Consider the following 16,712-nt stretch of genomic DNA (forward strand, 5'->3'; position numbering starts at 1 on the left):
TGGTGAGGGAGGGCTTGGACTTGCCTGGTGACTGGTGGCTTTAAGACCTGGAGAGTCCAGTGAGGCTGCCAGAGGGGATTTCTGAAAGGATGGGGCAGTGTGGAGGCTGGGAAGAGCAGGTGGTGTTTTTGTGGTGGTTGGCTGTTGTTTTGCCCCAGGCTGCCTGTGAAAATCAGTGGATAAGGCAGAACAGACCAAGTGTCACCTGCTTGGGCCCAGAAATGTTACAGCTCCTCTTGGAGCCAGAGGTGGGCAGCTGGGACCTTGCATCTCTGTCCTGGGGACAATTTGTTGCTGGCTGGTCAAAGAGCCTACCCCTTCCAGACCTCTTTCTTCCCCAGCCTTGTCTTCCAGAGATGTTTGCTGCCAGGAGCTGGAGTTAGGGGTTTGAGCACCCAAGAGGTAGCAACATCTGGGTGTCCAGGAGATCTGGCAGGGTTAGAACTGTGAATGCTGTGGTTCCCTGTTCCCAGGTGGGAGCAGTGCTCTCCCAGGGGAGCCAGAGGAGGGGGCTGTGGGGGCAGTGAGGTCAGCAGAGGCTTTCCAGCATCAGTGTCTGCAAAACCCTTATTGTGGAGTGGGTGGATCTGAGGGCTGAGCTGTGCAGGGAGAGCAGGGCTGAGCACTGTGGGGTGGGGCTGGACCCTACCCAGGCTCACCTGCTGGAGGGCAGCACTGGAACAGCTCTGCTGCCCCACATTCCACCTTCAGTGTAGCACTGAGCCCACGTGGCTCTCCTCTGCTCACCTCCATCGTGGTGCTGGTGTCACAGGGGTGTTGGATGCTGCAGGTCTGACCCTGCAGGATGGCTCTGGGCCACTGGCAGCCCTCATTTTGGCAAAGGTGTTGCTTCCATATGCTCGTGCTCCCAGTGCTTGGAGGCTGGAAAGCTGAGACCAGGTCTGCCTCTGGTCATCCACTTCTCATTTGCCCAGTGCAATTCCATGTCTGCTTGTGGAATTGTGCCTAGAGGTCCCAGGAGGGTGCCCACACACACTTTGCCCTGCCTCCAGCCCTATATCAAATCAGTAGATGTTGTAATTACTTGAAAGGACTGGCCCTTCCTAAATTGTCCCCTCTCCTGGCAGCTACTTCTCAGCTAAAATTTCCTTGGCCAAGCCTGGAATCGAGGGATTTTCTCAAGGGAATTCACGTCTCAGGCTATTGCTCAATCATCCTCCAGGCTCTTGTGATTTCACTGTAAGATGTTGCAGTGTTCCTGTTTGGGGATGTTCAGAGAAGAGCTGCTGTGTTCCTGGTTGCTGCAGTGGCACAGGGTCCACTTGGGGCTGCAAAGGGCACTCATGGCCTAAAAGCATAATAATCTATTTAAATTCTGAGATCTGCAGTGAGCAAAATGTGGTGACATTCCCATGACTTTCAGAAGGATCCAGGACATTGGAAGTGCTTCTGGCTTTGCTTTACTGCGTTACTTTGTCTCGGTTTTGTAGAGAATTCAGTTTGTTGTACCAAGAATTGTTTGGACAGGAAGAGAGGAGCCCACACATTAATCTGAAATTTGTGATTTGAAGCACGGTGCTGTGTTCAGGAGGTGTGGTAGAGCTCAGTGGTGGACAGACTCAGAATCACAGAATGCTTTGAGTTGGAAGGGATCTTCAAAGATCATCCAGTTCCACATCCCTGCCATTGGCAGGGACACATTAAATCTAGACCAGTGGACCACTTGCTCCAAGCCCTGTCCAGTGTGCCCTTGAACACTTCCAGGGATGGGGCAGCCACAGCTTCTCTGGGCAACCTTTGTCAGCCCCTCACCACCCTCATGGTCTGACATTTCTTCCCCATGTCCAACCTGGCCCCTTGTCCCAGCCCTTGGACCATTTTGGTGGCCACCTCTGGACCTGCTCTGGCACGTCGTTGTCTGTGCTGGCAGCCTCACCCCCACCCTCCTGTGTTCCTGAACCCACAGAGAGCCTGCTCATTAATGCAAAGGCTATTTGTAACCCAGGGCTGTGAATTTATTGAGATTAATTTGGAAATTCAGAAACAAGTGAGGCATGGGAGGAGGTCAGAGCCAAAGGACACTAAAATGTAGTGTGTGAGAGGCTGATTTTGGGATGTGCTCACTGGGGTTTGCTGTTTAACATGACAAGGAGTGACACCTGGGATGGCCATCAGGGCAAGATGTTGCTCTCTGCAGGGATTTGGGATGCTGCTTGTCCCCTGTGCAACAGCACCTTGCATGTTTCTTAGTGATCTCCAAGTACTTTAGCATCATGTGGAGCCTCCAGGAAATGTTCCTCCAGGAAACAAGAGAATGTCACGGGCTTCTCATCCTTGTCTGGAGGCACATGTGCTGTGCAGCTTGGTTTGGTGTGGGTGTAGCTTCTCCAACAGAGATACAGGAGAGGAGCAGACACCCCAAGAGGGAGAGGGAGCTCTGCAGCAGACCCCCTCCAGCCCCAGCAGTGTTTGTTTTGCAGCTGGAGCTCTGCCTTCTCTTGCTGAATTGCCACTGTCTTGCTGCTGACACTGGGGATAATCCCTTATCTGCAGAAATGGGTTTAGGAGGGCTGAGATGAGCAAAGCCTAAATCCTTTTACTCTTTCCTGAGATTATTGTGATGTGTGGGAGACTGGTGCTTTCTAGGCATGCTGAGAGCAGGAGCAGCAGGATATGGTCAGTAGAGCTGGGCAGCAGCACAGGCAGGAGGAGGAGGAAGGTGGCCAGAAGTCCTGGGATCTCTGGGAATTCTGCATCACCCATGGAGAGCCCACTGTGGGTGCATGAGGAGCTCCTGCTATGGGCACATTCCAAGAACTGACTCTACAAAGCTACAACTAAATTATTGAGAGGGGGAAAAAAGTCAGGGATAGTGAGTGGAAAACTGCTGGGAATAGCTTGAGGAGGAATTATTGGTGAAATTCCATTTGGAACTGGGAAGGCAGTGGTTGTGTGTGTGTCCCTGGGTGTCTGTACTCACATGTGGCTGTGCTGTGTGTGGCAAGGAGGTGTCTGTGGCCGTGCTTTTGATGGGAAGAGGGGAAGTCAATTATAATTGGAGAGTTCAGGCAAGCAGTCTGAGGAAGTGGTAGCCAGAGCAGGAAATCTGGGTGCTGAAGGACCCTGGGAGCTCTCACAGTGGGAGCACAGAGGAGCACAGGTGTTCTGGGTCTGGGGGACGGGTGGGACATTGCTGGGTGGGTGCATGGGCACCTTTGGCTGGGCTGGTGGGGTGGGTGGCCACGTGCCAAGGAGGGGAGACCTCATGTTGGACAGGGCTGGAACCTGCCAGAAATTGTTGTGTCGTGTCTGGGCTGTGTCTGTCAGAAATGAGGGTTCTCTGCATTGGTGCTGGAGCCCTGGTGTGGAAGCTGCAGGTGCTGCAGTCAGTTTGGCTGCCCACGGTTTGCCAACATCAGCTGATTAGACATTGAGGAGAAACTGGAAGAGGAATTGAGGGGTGGACAGCCAGGGTACCCAGTGATGATGGTGAGTGATGGTGATGAGACAGTCCAAGACACTCCTGGAGCCCTGACAGTCCTGGCCAGTGACCAGGTGAGCCCAGCTGGAGAGTGGGTCTGACATCAGGGTGAGAGTGGGTGCCTGTGCCATCCCTGACTGATCAGTGCAGAGCAGAACTCACAAAACCAGCTCAGAGATGAGTGACCAGTAGAATTGACAGGAACTGGTGAAGTGAACTGTTCTGTCTCAGCCTGGGGCACACCTGGCACTGAGCACATCTACTCTCTGTGCTGTCCACTGCCCTCCCCACCACTCTGCAAAGCTGACTGCATTCCTTCAGCAATGGGGCTACAGCTGCTTTGAGTTCAGGCCGTGCTTCTCGACTGTTCCTGAGATACATGGGACCTTTTTCCTTCTGAATAGTGACAAAACAAAGACACCTGAAGATGTCCAGTGGTGCTGGCCCATGGCATGGCTGTGGTGCTGGTGCAGCATGTGGTTCTGCATCCAGTGTTCTACCCAGTGCTAAAAACAGCTCTCAGCATGGAGAAAAAGAGGCTCAGGAGGGACCTTCTTGCTCTCTACAAGTCTGAGAAAGGATGCAGCAGGATTGGAAAAAATTTATTCACAGGAAGTGTGGTCAGGCAGTGGAATAGGCTGTGAAGGGCAATGGTGGAGTCACCATCCCTGGAGGGATTTAAGAGATGTGTGGATGTGGCTCTTGGGGATATGGTTAGTGTGGTGGCAGTGCTGGCTTAACTGTTGAACTCAAAGATCTTGGAGGGCTGCTCCAACCTAGAGGATTCCATGATAATCCTGTTCCTTTCCAAAGACAGTTCACACAGTGCTGCCGTATGTTTGACAAAATCACTGCAGTAATCAAGTGTTTGACTGTCGTTCTAAATCATTTCAGCGCTTGTTTTAGGAGAAAACATTCAGGCAGCAAACATCCCCCATTTCCCCTTGAACTCCCCCCCAAAATCCCTGTGTTTTATGGCCTCACAGCACCACCCACATTCTGCATGAGGCTCCAGCCCACTCTGACACACTGTGCCAGCCTCCTCTCTCCAGGGTCTCTGTCCCCTGCCCTCCTCCTGTTGATCCAAGGGTGCTGCCAGCTGCGAGGCTGCCATGGTGTGTGGGTGCAGCCCCAGCTGCACAGGGGAGTGGGAAATAACGATTCCCTGCACCCCAGGAAGATGATTAATCACTGTAAGGGCACTGCTGCCCATTTGCTGTTCCTGGAAGCCCTGCAGAGAGCTGGTTGGAAGGGCTCTGCCTCCTGGAAGTGCCTGGGAGCTGCTGATTCAGAGTGGTTGCTGCTCTGGCAGCTGCCAGCCCAACCCCTGCAGGCTGATCCTTGCTGCCTGCCCAGAGCTGCCTGCCTGCCATCCAAGGGCTTCAATCCCACTGGCAGAGCTGGCACACTGCTGTCCACCAACCTGGCCACCCACACACAAGCACATGGCCTGGACATCTGTGGGACATTCCTGAGTACCACTTGGACCTCCTGTTTCCTGAGCTGGGCAGTGTTTGGTGTCGTGAGCTGCCCAAAAGCTCAATCAGGACTTGGGATTTATTTTTGTTTGCCCTTGTCAGGCTCCTTTGCTGTCTCCTGGGTTGTCCTCATCTCCTCTGCCCTGCTTGAGCTGTTGGCAAAGGGACTGAGGGAGTAGGAGGACTAAAGGGTTGGCTTCATGCATATTCCACAGCCCAGACCAGTGTTTATCTCCTGGCTTCTTCACCACCAGGAATGTGAACTCTCTCTAGCTTATCTCAGGTCCTGGTGAGGCTGAGGCTGTTTGCTCAGAGAGTTTGGGGTGAATAGCAGCTTGTGTGGGTACTTTGAAGGTCTTGAACAGCAAGGGCTGGGGACAGTGTGAGTGGGCAATGGTCCTGGGTGTTAGGGCCACAGTTAGAGCTTCAGTCTACAAAGTTTTTTATTGGCCAGAGTTGAAAAAATTCTAGAAAATTAGGAAAGGTTTGAGTCAGCATCTGATGTTTTTCTTATTTTCCACAGCTTGAATCAATAAGTTGCAATGCGAAATTCTGAGCTGTTTCCAAGAATAAATGTCAGCCTTTGGGAACTGAAGGACTGCACAGAGGTCACTGATGTCCCAAATCTCTTTTGGCAAGTGGAATTTTAGCTAGAAAGTCCTTCTCCACAGGGATCCATCCCCATCCATCCCCTTCCATCCCCATCCATCCCCATCCATCCCCATCCATCCCCATCCATCCCCATCCATCCCCATCCATCCCCATCCATCCCCATCCATCCCCATCCATCCCCATCCATCCCCATCCATCCCTTTGTCTTTTCTGGCACCTGGGATTGTCCTGATCCAGGTCCATGACCTTGCCAGGCCTGGTTGAACCTCACTATCCATCCATAGTCCGTTCATCAAACCCCTCTCTGCAATTCCAGTTTCCTCAAGTCCCCCCAGTTTTCCCTCTGGCAAGAGCTCGTCCCCAGTGCCTCAGAGCTCAGAGCAGCTGTGATTCAGCAGCCATGCTGGAGGCTGTGTCTGTCTCATTTCTGTGCTGCTTTCAACCTCCAAGGTCATGGCCAAGCTTCCATCAGGCAGTGAGGAGCACAGGAGAGGAGCTATTCCCATCAGGAGCAGGGTGCTCCCCAGTCCTCCAGGGGAAGATTTGACCTCTCAAATAGGCAGTCCCAGGACAAAACTGCTGTCTGCATGGCTGGGCTGTGGCTCCTGCATCCCTGCTGTGCTGCAACCCTCTTTGATGGGAGGGGACCCACAGTTGTGTGTGGCCACTGTCACTGGGGTGCCTACCACATCACCAACAGGCAGCCCCTCCTCCTTGGGTGGTGATTCTGTGGGTACTAGCCCTGGATTTTGATCCTTCAGCTAGAGCAGAGCTGTGGGAAAGGGCCTTGAGGTGTTTCCAAGTGAATTCAGCAGGCAGGTGTAAATAATAGATATGGGGAGCAACTGGAAAGGGAAATACCATGGAAAGGTGCTGCCATTCCAGTGGGGCATTGCAGCTTATGAGCTGGAGATCATTCAGTAGGAGAAAAAACTCCCCCTGATGTGTCACTTGGCTTCTCCCATGGCAATTTGCTGCTGAATTATCAGTGCAGGGATCCCCTGCCTGTGATCTGTGTGTGCTCACCAGTGCGTGTTGCAGATCTGTGTGTGCAGGGTGGGATGGAGCCACGAGCCTGCACCCCAGGGCTGCCCACACTCTGGATACCCCATTGCTTGGTTGGGGCACTCAGTCTGCTGAGGCTGCCCCAGAAGGGATATCTTGGCCTAGGGATGGGGGTAGATTGATGGGATGTGGTGGTGCTGAATTATTTTTTCACACCTGAGACCTTTCACCTAACGTAGCTGGCTCGTGGATGCAATTCCTGCATCACTGGAGTGCTGGGCTGCCCTTTGAGGGACGTGTCACGTTGTTAACACGCTCCAGTTCCTCTCCAGTTGGTGATGATGTGCTGTGTTTGGACCAGTCTCCTCTGGAGACGGTGACATGAGGACACGTGGGCTGGGGAGGTGTTACCATAAATCCCTGCTTGTGACTGAGACACGAGAGATGGGCTTTGGGCTGATATTCCAGACTTGGCAGCCTGAATGAGATGTTTACAGATGCTGGCTGATCAGACAAAGAAATTAGTCTGTCACTTCAGTACTAGTGCCTGCACCGTGTGACAGTGCTGGGTCATGGCTTAGGAGGGACCTTCTTGCTCTGCACAACTCCCTGACAGGAAGGTGGAGCCAGCTGGAGGTTGGGCTCTGCTCCCAGGGAACAAGTGACAGGACAAGAGGAAACAGCCTCAAGTTGCACTAGGGGATATTTAGATTGAGAAAAATTTCATCATGGAAAGGGTTGTCCAGCCTTGGCACAGGTGGGGTCCCCATTCCTGGATGGATCTCACAGATGTGTGGATGTGGAACCTGTGGACATAGGGTAGTAGTAGTGGCCTTGGCAGTGGTGGGGGAACAGTTGGACTTGAGCATCTCAGAGGGCTTTTCCAGCCTAATTGATTCTGTGATTCTGTGGTTGGGGAAATGGGATGAATTACTGATGTTTCATGATGGCTGTGAAGGCTCTGACTGGGCAACACTAGGGCCAAACACTCTCAGAGTGTGGCTTGTTAATGGCCCTGTCACTTCCCTCGTGGTGACATGTCTCCTCCTGTGTCCCCAGAGCCCTTTCCACTGATCCTGCCTCAGTCCCTGGGGTCTGTTGAAGAGAAATGGTTTTTGAGAACAGGCTACAAATCTCGAACTTCTTTTTAATGCCAGCAGAGCCTGCTTAATAGGTTTAAGCATCTTATCTCTCAGCACTGTTAATGAGTTTCCAGGCCCCACAGAGGTGGAGCAGAACTGTATTTTCCCAATCAAGTTATCAGTTTATTAGCAAAAATGCAAATAAAAGAGTTGCTTTGGATGCAACTAAAAAAAAAAAAGTGCTGTCTGGAGAAGCACTGAACATCATGGCATGGATAACAAGATCAGAGCAAGGCCCAAGAATTGTCTGGTAAAGAAGATGAAATGCAACTGGGCCATGGCCTCTCAGATATCTGGGGCTCTCTCATGGAAGATTTTTCTTCTTAATCATATGAAGCTCTAAATGGTGGAAGCATTTATTGAGTCACTCCATGAATGTGCCCTACTGGTAGAAGAGCTCACCAAGAGTTAATGGATGATTAATTAGCTTTGAGGTAAATAATTAATCAAGTGGTATAGAATCCAGCAGGTCAGGACTTGGCTTCTGATCTGTAAATACTGTTGTGTGTGCACCTGAAGACCATCTTGTGCAGATATTCTTTATCACCAGCTTCCTATGAACCACTTCCCTGTGTACTTTTAATAAGGGAAGTGATCCATCATCGTTCTGGTAACTGCCAGGGGTGGTCAGGGCTGGAAGTAGCCCTTAGGTAGCAGCACTTTAGATATTGGAGAGAAATCTTCTCTGTGAGGGAGGTGAAGCCCCTCAAGGCCAGGCTGGGCAGGGCTTGGAGCAACTTGGAATAATGGCAGGTGTCCCTGCCCCTGGCAGGGGATGGAACAAGATCAGCTTTTATGGTTGCTTCTAATCAAACCACTCTAGGTCCATGATTCTGTTAATCTGGGAAGTTCTTGATGCTGTTGTAGTCTGTTTTGATGGACACCATCTCCACATCAGCTGCTGAGTGCATGTGTGCGTGCCCAAAGGCTTCTTTTTTGGTTTCCTGTAGCTGTCACCTCCATGGTCCCAGTCTGAACCTGGTGGAAGCCTTTCCCTCTTGGGTCTGGTCAAAAGAGGTGGGTGTCATAGAATCATAATATCACAGAGTGGTTTGGGTTGGAAGGGACCTTGAAAGCTCATCTTGTTCCACCCTCTGCCATGGACAGGGACACCTTCTGCTATCCCAGGTTACTCCAAGCCCCATCTGACCTGGTACCAGATTTGAAACTTTTTCCTCTGCCCTTCAAAGCATGAAGGGAACAGCTTCTGGGGAAAGTTATGATGGAAAATAACCAAATCCTGAGATGCCCACGTACCAGAGTGAGTCTGTGTCAGTTCCAGCCTTTCTCTAGTGCCATGACATGAAACCACCTCTCATTCTGTGCCTGTGGGCGATGGTTTGAATACTGTTTGACTTTTTATTGCAATGTGGAAAGTTTTTGAGTTGCATCAATATTTCAAAACTTGTAATAATCAGTTGGATATTACAGCTGGCCAGGTTGTGTCAAAGGGTTTCCAGTTCACTGTTTCCTGTACAAACAATTATTGGTCTTTAGTCTCTTAAATCAACGATTGCCTTAAAAGATTGATCATAGAAAGGCTCAGGAACCAGGAGGACCTTAGGCAAAGAGCCCCTGGGTTCAAGAAGGAGCTGACCCTGAGGAGTCTCTGGAGCTCTGAGGACAGTTGAGGCAGCATAGGTGCGTTAACATTTATCTAGAGAGCAAAAAAGCAGAGATGAGAAGACTGCAGCTTGTATTTGTGGTTACTTCAGTTAGTCAGTGGATAGAAACCAACAGGTTTCTCCTAAAATGTTTCTGGGTTGAAAGCAGAGCAGGGGCAGACTGTCTGCAAGGGTTTTTCTGTGCTCCCTTTGCCTTTGGCTTGTTGGACAAGCTGTGATGCTGCCTGCTCTTCTCAGCTGCAGGGGGCTGCTGTTCTCAGGCTGACAGGGGCTCTCTTTGAAGCTTTTTGAAGAAAAGAAGGCTGAAGTTCCAAAGTCCACTGGCCAAAGCCACTGGTGAGAAACCATGGCTGGTGTGACCTCTGCCAGCCCTTTCCTTTCTTGTCCTTTTCAGCATAGTGAGAAGGTTTTGAGGAGAGCTGGCAATGTCGAGACTTGAAAGGCTCCTCTTTTCATGGGAGGAACAGCAGAGCCAGTCAGGTGCCACATCTGCTCTCTGAAGGCAGCAAAACCTCAGTGCTTGTGTGGTGGAGAGCATTGTCCCCGTTGTACCTCCGCTTGGAAGGAGCACCAAGTCTCTGTGTCACTTCTTGTCACCCCACCTACTGTTTTGTGATGAAAGGCAATTCAAACCTCACGCTGATACCTTGTTTTTAGGAGCAGGTCTGTCCTGAGCTCAGAGTCACCTGTAAAAGCATCTCCTGTGGTGATGGTGGAAGGTGACTCCGCAGCGTGTTGGGCTATGATGTGGAGTAGCATTTTTTTCCCATTGGGGGCTTTAAAGTTTTGGTTCATGGCGATAAAACCAGCATGTTCACGTCTTTGTCACCACTTCCTGATCAGGTTGGGTGTGTGAGAGAGGAGGTGGGATTTTTCTGTACAGGTGTGGGCTTTCAGGAGGATGCAGCTGAGTGACTCATGTGTGTTCAACCCAAGTCAGAAAGTAGGACACGTTTATGCAAGGCATGTTAACATCTCTTAAAAATGCCTCAGCTATAAGAAGTGCCTTATTCTTGGCATCCATCTGGGTTCTTGCAGAGACAGTGCTTAGAGTGGGTAATGGCACCATGTGTGGATTATATATCTCACCATGCCCAAAAGGAATCTGGAGCTCCCAATCTGGAAGATAATTCTGTGCTCTTGAGACTACTGCAAGGGCTTTTAATAGCTTCTGGTGCTACAGGAAAGCAGCCTGGTGGGAAAGCAAGTTGGAGAATGTAGGCAGAACATCACCCACCTTATTTTCTTCTGAATTTTAAGAAGATCCTGCTTAGTTCCTGCTGTTCCACTTCTGCAGTGGTGCAGCCACATCAAACGGAGCTGCTCTCAAGATTTAGCTGGGGAAGGATGTGTAACATTTGCTCTTAATAGAAAAGATAATGAAGTGACATTTGAACCTTCAATCTTGTTCTTGTTTGCCCTGATGTTCAGTTTTACATGAAAAACATGTTGATAAAAGGACTTTATCAGTCAGTGTTTGCCATTGTAGCTCCATTTCCAGGTCTGAGCAGGGTGCTGGACACAGCACAGAGGCCTTGGGGAGCTCCTGCTCTCTCACTAGAGAAGCTCTGAGCTGCTTTTTCCAGCAGCCTGAAGTGAAGGAACTAGTCATTAACTTTGCTGATGAAGGAATTCCTCTCAAGACCAGCCTCTGATCCCACCACTGGTGGGAAGGTGGTCATTGACACGGATGGAGCAGCTGGGAATGATGTCCCATCAGCTGTGAGCAGCAGAAAAATGGGGAAAAAATATCCATGTTTTTATGATTGAAGTTATTTGATGTGAAAAATCCAAATTCTTGTGATGTAAACAGGCTTTTCTGAGCCCCTGGTGGAGTCTTCCTGCAGTCAGCTGCTCTGGCATCTCAGCTGTGGGGAATGCTGCTGCTGCCTTGCTCCATCACTAGCAGGAGGATCATAATCCCACGATCCCCTGGGGCTGGTATTCCAGTTTCCACTTTCAAACAGAGTAGGAGAACAACCTGAGTTACCTGAAGGCACCAGGTTCTGAACTGTCCAAGTTTGTCTCAAGCATGACCTGGAGTTTCACACAGCAATTGTGGCTTGATGGGACCTGGGACTTGGAAAACTCTCCTTCCTTATATGTGCCTGGAGCTCCTAATTAATGTAAATTGAAAATACCTTCTTGCTTTGCATACAGGCAAAACTGTACCCAGCAGGGCTGAAGCAGGACAGCCCCATGCTGGCTGCCCCCTCTGCCCTGAGCTGTTCTAGGCTGAGTTCCTGGTGGTGAGATGTGCTCTCTGACCTGGTCCTCTGCAGGGAAATGGGGAGGAATCAAAGGGCTGGAGCCCCTCTGCTCTGGAGACAGGCTGAGAGAGCTGGGGATGTTCAGCCTAGAGATGAGAAGCTTCTGGGGAGAACCTAGATCCCCTTCCAGCTTTAGTGGGCTTATAAAAAAGAGGGAGAGTGACTTTATGAGAGAAAATAGTGACAGAACAAGCAAGAACAGTTTTAATCTAAAAGAGGGGAGATTAGATTAGATATTAAGAAGAAATTCTTACCTGTGAGGGTGGTGAGGCCCTGGCACAGGTTGCCTAGAGGAGCTGTGGTTGCCCCATCCCTGGAAGTGTCCAAGGCCAGGTTGGACAGGGCTTGGAGCAACCTGGGATAGCAGGAGTGTCCCTGCCCTTGGCAGCAGGTTGGACTGGAGCACCTTTGGGGGTCCCTTCCGACCCAAACCGATCTGTGGGTCTGTGATTCTCTGAAGTGCTGTGCAGGCTCCTGGTGCTCTGCTGAGCTGTGCCTGTCCAAGCTGGGATGAGCAGATCTTGCTGCATCTGGAGGTGGTGGAAAGGGGTTGGCAGGTCAGGTTTCTCTGTGTGGGGTGATTCCATGTCCTCTTCCAGGACAGCTCTGTGGAGTTTCCCAACTCCCCAGCCTGGGAGCAGATCCAGCCTTCACTCAAGCAGCCAGTGTGGGGCAGTGGGCTCCACGACATGGGTGGTGATGCTGCTCTGTGCATGGTCTGGGAAGCTTCTCCTCCTGCACCCCCCTTGCCTCCCCCTTCCTCTGGCTGCCTGTGTGAGAGCTCTGCCCTTGGCAGAGACCAAAATAACTCCCACAGAGCTGCTGAAATGTCAGGATGGAGCGGGCAGAGCTGGGCCACAGTGTTGGCAAACTGCTGTTGTGTGTGCACAGGAGCAGTGCCCCGTGCTGTGGAGATGTGGCCCCTCATTAAGTGTCGTCAGAGCAAACCCTGGGGAATCAGTGGATAAAATCTGCTGCAGAACTGTCACCCTTGCTTGCCAGCCACCTCCTGCTGACCAGCCTCTCACTTGGATCCATCTGGGCAAAGCACTGGTGCTGGAGAAGGGTCCTGGCCTTTATCTCGCTGTGTTTTTGGGGTGTTTGGGGGCTTCATCTGGCACATGGCTTTTTCCACAGCTTGAGGGCAGAAGTTCTCCCCTTACCTTGGCAGGAGGGAGATACTGACAGAACTAGGAAGAGTTTTGAAATGAGCTGTTCAATCCTTGTAGGTTGCTAATATGTAATAATTAACAGTAAAAGGAAATGGACTTGTCCCCAGCAGGATGCTGGTTGTGTCAGAGCTTTGTGGCCAGTATGTGTGTGTGCAATCCTGCTGAAAAGCTGTCAGGGAGTTTCAGAAAACAAAAATGTTCCCCCCAGTCCTTTTCTCCAGGCTGAGACCCTCCAGCTCCTTCAGCCACTCCTGGTGCTCCAGAATCTTCCCCAGCTCTTTAATGAGGGGCCTAAAACTGAACCCAGGGTTGGAGGGAATGGGGAAGGCAAATCCTGGCAAAAGAAGGAATCTGGAGAACGAATTGGCAGAGCAGAGTGAATTCCAGAGTGTGAAGATAGAGCCATAATTAAAGGAGACAGACAGCAAGAGGATCCAACATAAGAGTGGGGAGGATGGCTTGGGAGGAGGCCGCAGGGATGTGGGGCCAGGAGAGAGTGGGAGAGGAGGTGCTGAGGGGGAAGCAGGGGGAACACCAGGAGACAGCACACAAAAATATTGCCTGTGCAAGAGCTGGGCAGGGTGAGTGAGTCCTTGGCAGCTGTTCTGTGCAATGCCAGAGCTGCATCCATCCTGTTTCACTCCTCTTCCTATCCAGCGCAAGCGCATCCTTGCATTGTTTTTGCGGGAATTTGCAGCATCTCTGGTATTTTCTGTTGATTCCAGTTGTGTGATTTCATCTTTCTTGCTAAAGACATGTTTGGGTTTTCTCCCACACATACCTCCCTCCCTCTGTCAGAGGTCACCTGCCCTGCTGAGAGAGCGTGGAGCAAGGACACTGTGGGAAAACTGGGGCGGTGAAGCGGGAAGAGAGCAAGGTTCTGTAGTCCGCTTGCTTTTGGGATTCCCTGTTCCCTCCTCGATTGGACAGGAGATTTCCCCTCCAGTGAATTAATGAGCACTGTGGAAAAGGCAGCTGATGACACAGCAGTGACGCTGGGGCTGACGCCTGTGCTAGGGAGGAGTGGGAGGCTGGAGCGAGCGTGCCGAGGAGCACGTCGGCACTGCCGGCCACGGCCACGGCTACTGCTCAGAGAGACTCGTGTGGCACACAGCTCCCACACGGCTCCTGTGCCACACAGCTCTGGCACACAGCTCTGGCACACAGCTTCTTCCATGGCACACAGCTTCTTCCATGGCACACAGCTCCCATGGCACACAGCTCTGGCACACAGCTCTGGCACACAGCTTCTTCCATGGCACACAGCTTCTTCCATGGCACACAGCTCCTGTGGCACACAGCTCCTGTGGCACACAGCTCCCATGGCACACAGCTCCCATGGCACACAGCTCTGGCACACAGCTCTGGCACACAGCTCCCATGGCACACAGCTCTGGCACACAGCTCTGGCACACAGCTCTGGCACACAGCTCTGGCACACAGCTTCTTCCATGGCACACAGCTCTGGCACACAGCTCTGGCACACAGCTCCCGTGGCACACAGCTCTGGCACAGAACTCCCGTGGCACACAGCTGTGGCACACAGCTCCTGTGGCACACAGCTCTGGCACACAGCTCCCGTGGCAGACAATTCCCATGGCACAGAACTCCCATGGCACACAGCTTCCAATGCATGTGGTTCCCATGGCACACAGCTCCTGGGGCACACAGCTCCCATGGCACACGGCTCCCATGGCACAGACCTCCCACAGCACATTACTGCCACAGCACACAGTTCCCACACATCTCCCATGGCACACGGCTCCCCTGGCACAGACCTCCCACAGCACATTTCTGCCATGGCACACAGCTCCCACACAGCTCCCAAGGCACACAGCTCCCAAAACGTTCGGCTCCCACACCACACAGCTCCTGCAGCACACAGCTCCCACGATGTGCAGCTCCCATGGCACATGGCTCCTGTGGCATAAAGCTCCCACACAGCTCCCAAAACGTGCAGATCCCGCAGCACATGGCATCAGCAGTTCCCACAGCACACAGATCCCACAGCACATGGCATCTGCAGTTACCACAGCACACAGATCCCACAGCACATGGCATCTGCAGTTACCACAGCTCCCAAGCAGCACCTGGAGAGTGCAGGGTCAATGGATGGGGAGGTTCTGGGCAGAGCTGTGTGCTGCCAGTTGTTCAACCTGCTGGGGGAGGGAGGTCCCCAGCCAGTGGCAGGTGAGTTCCCCTGCTCCAGAGCTGCACCAGGAACAAGCTGTTTCTGATTTTGGTAAATTAACAAGCAAAAGGTAGAGGCAGTGAGTCAGCCTTGGGACAGGGATCATGGAAGAGGGCCCAGCACATGTAACTCACCTGCAGGCACGGCTCACTCCTGTGTTGGGAACCGTGTGTGCAGGTGGGGATGGGTGGACCAAACCCTGCCAAGCTGCTGCTGTCATCTGCAAAAAATTTTGGGCTGGATGTGAGGAGGGAATGTTGTACCATGAGGGTGGTGAGGCCCTGGCACAGATTGCCCAGAGCAGCTGTGGCTGCCTCATCCTTAGAAATGCTCCAAGACCAGGTTGGATGGGGCCTTAGAGCAGCCTGGTCTAGTGGGATTTGTCCCTGCCCATGGCAGGGGATTGCAATGAGATGAGCTTTTAGGTCCTTTCCAACCCAAACCACCCTGCAAGTCCATGGCTATATGAAAAGATCCTTGAACAAGTACCCAACACTGTGAGGTGGACTTCTTTCTGCTTTTTGATCTTTCCCTGAGAATGAATCATTTGGATCTCTCAAATTCACAGGGCAACCTGTGAGTTATACCTTCCTTCTGACTTGGAATTTTGGGCTATCCCATTTCCTTGAGTTAGTGGGGTCTGAAGGAGCTGCCAGACAAGCAGGGATGCTGCAGGGATGCATGGCTGCAGCTGACAGTGCCTCCCAGTGATGGTGGCTGCAGGATGTCCTTAAAGCCCTTCCCAGCCTGACCTGCCTGTGTCTTGTCCTCGCTGGGACCTGACAATTTGAATGAAATGACACAGTTCCCCGCACTTCAGTCAGTGTTTAAAAATATAAATCACGCCTTTTTTTTTTTTTGTTTGGTTGCTTTTAGGAAAAAAAAATCAGATTCAGCAGGTTCAGGTGCCTGAATTCTTTGTGGGTGCATTTTGAGTCTTTATTTCACACTCGCTGCTTTGGGTACCAACTGCAGGATCTCAAGAGCACTCCCAGCTGAAGCTCTGGGAGGTAGGACTACTTCTGGTCAGTTTTTTTCTGCCAGTGCTATAAAAAGTTTTCAGCCAGAGGTAATACTTGCTCTTTATCATGGAAATGTGCAACTCTAAAAATAACCTTTCCACAATTCCCCAGCTGGCTCCCTTTCTGCACAAAGCCCTGTGTCTCTCTGTCCAAACGGACTCACTGTGTGTCACCTTGTGCAGGGGTGAAGGACTTTCTTCCCTCCTGCATCCACCAACATCAAGCCTTCCTCCTCCCCATCCTTTGGGATGCTCAATCACAGAGCCCCTCACGGGCACAGTCTCACTTTCTCATCTGGAACAATTAGGATACAGCATTTGGGGCGTGGCTGGTTTTGGAAAGAGCTGTGGTGTGTCCCAGCACCTGGGGAGGGATGGGTAAAGTGCCTTAGGATACTGAAGGACAGGAGTAAAGTTGCCAAAATCATGAGAGCCTCATGGAGTTGAGCTAGGCCAAAAGCAAGGGATGGAGCAATGCCCAGTGGCAGCACAGGCTGGGGGATGAGTGGATGGATGGATAGATGGATGGATGGATGGATGGATGGATGGATGGATGATGGATGGATGGATGGATGGATGGATGGGTGGATGGATGGATGGATGGATGGATGGATGGATGATGGATGGATGATGGATGGATGATGGATGGATGGATGGATGGATGGATGGATGGATGGATGGATGATGGATGGATGGATGATGGATGGATGGATGGATGGATGGATGATGGATGGATGGATGATGGATGGATGGA

At 51.6% G+C, this 16,712-nt stretch overlaps 1 protein-coding gene across 2 annotated transcripts in view; it reads left to right on the top strand.

Moving 5' to 3' along the window:
- The window catches only part of STX1A (syntaxin 1A), a 47,848-nt gene that overhangs the window by 13,539 nt on the left and 17,597 nt on the right, over positions 1-16,712 (top strand). The gene's annotated exons all lie outside the window — the stretch shown is intronic.

The sequence above is a fragment of the Cyanistes caeruleus genome, chromosome 21 (genome assembly GCF_971803275.1).
Source record: "Cyanistes caeruleus chromosome 21, bCyaCae1.hap1.1, whole genome shotgun sequence".
In the NCBI taxonomy this organism is placed as follows: domain Eukaryota; kingdom Metazoa; phylum Chordata; class Aves; order Passeriformes; family Paridae; genus Cyanistes; species Cyanistes caeruleus.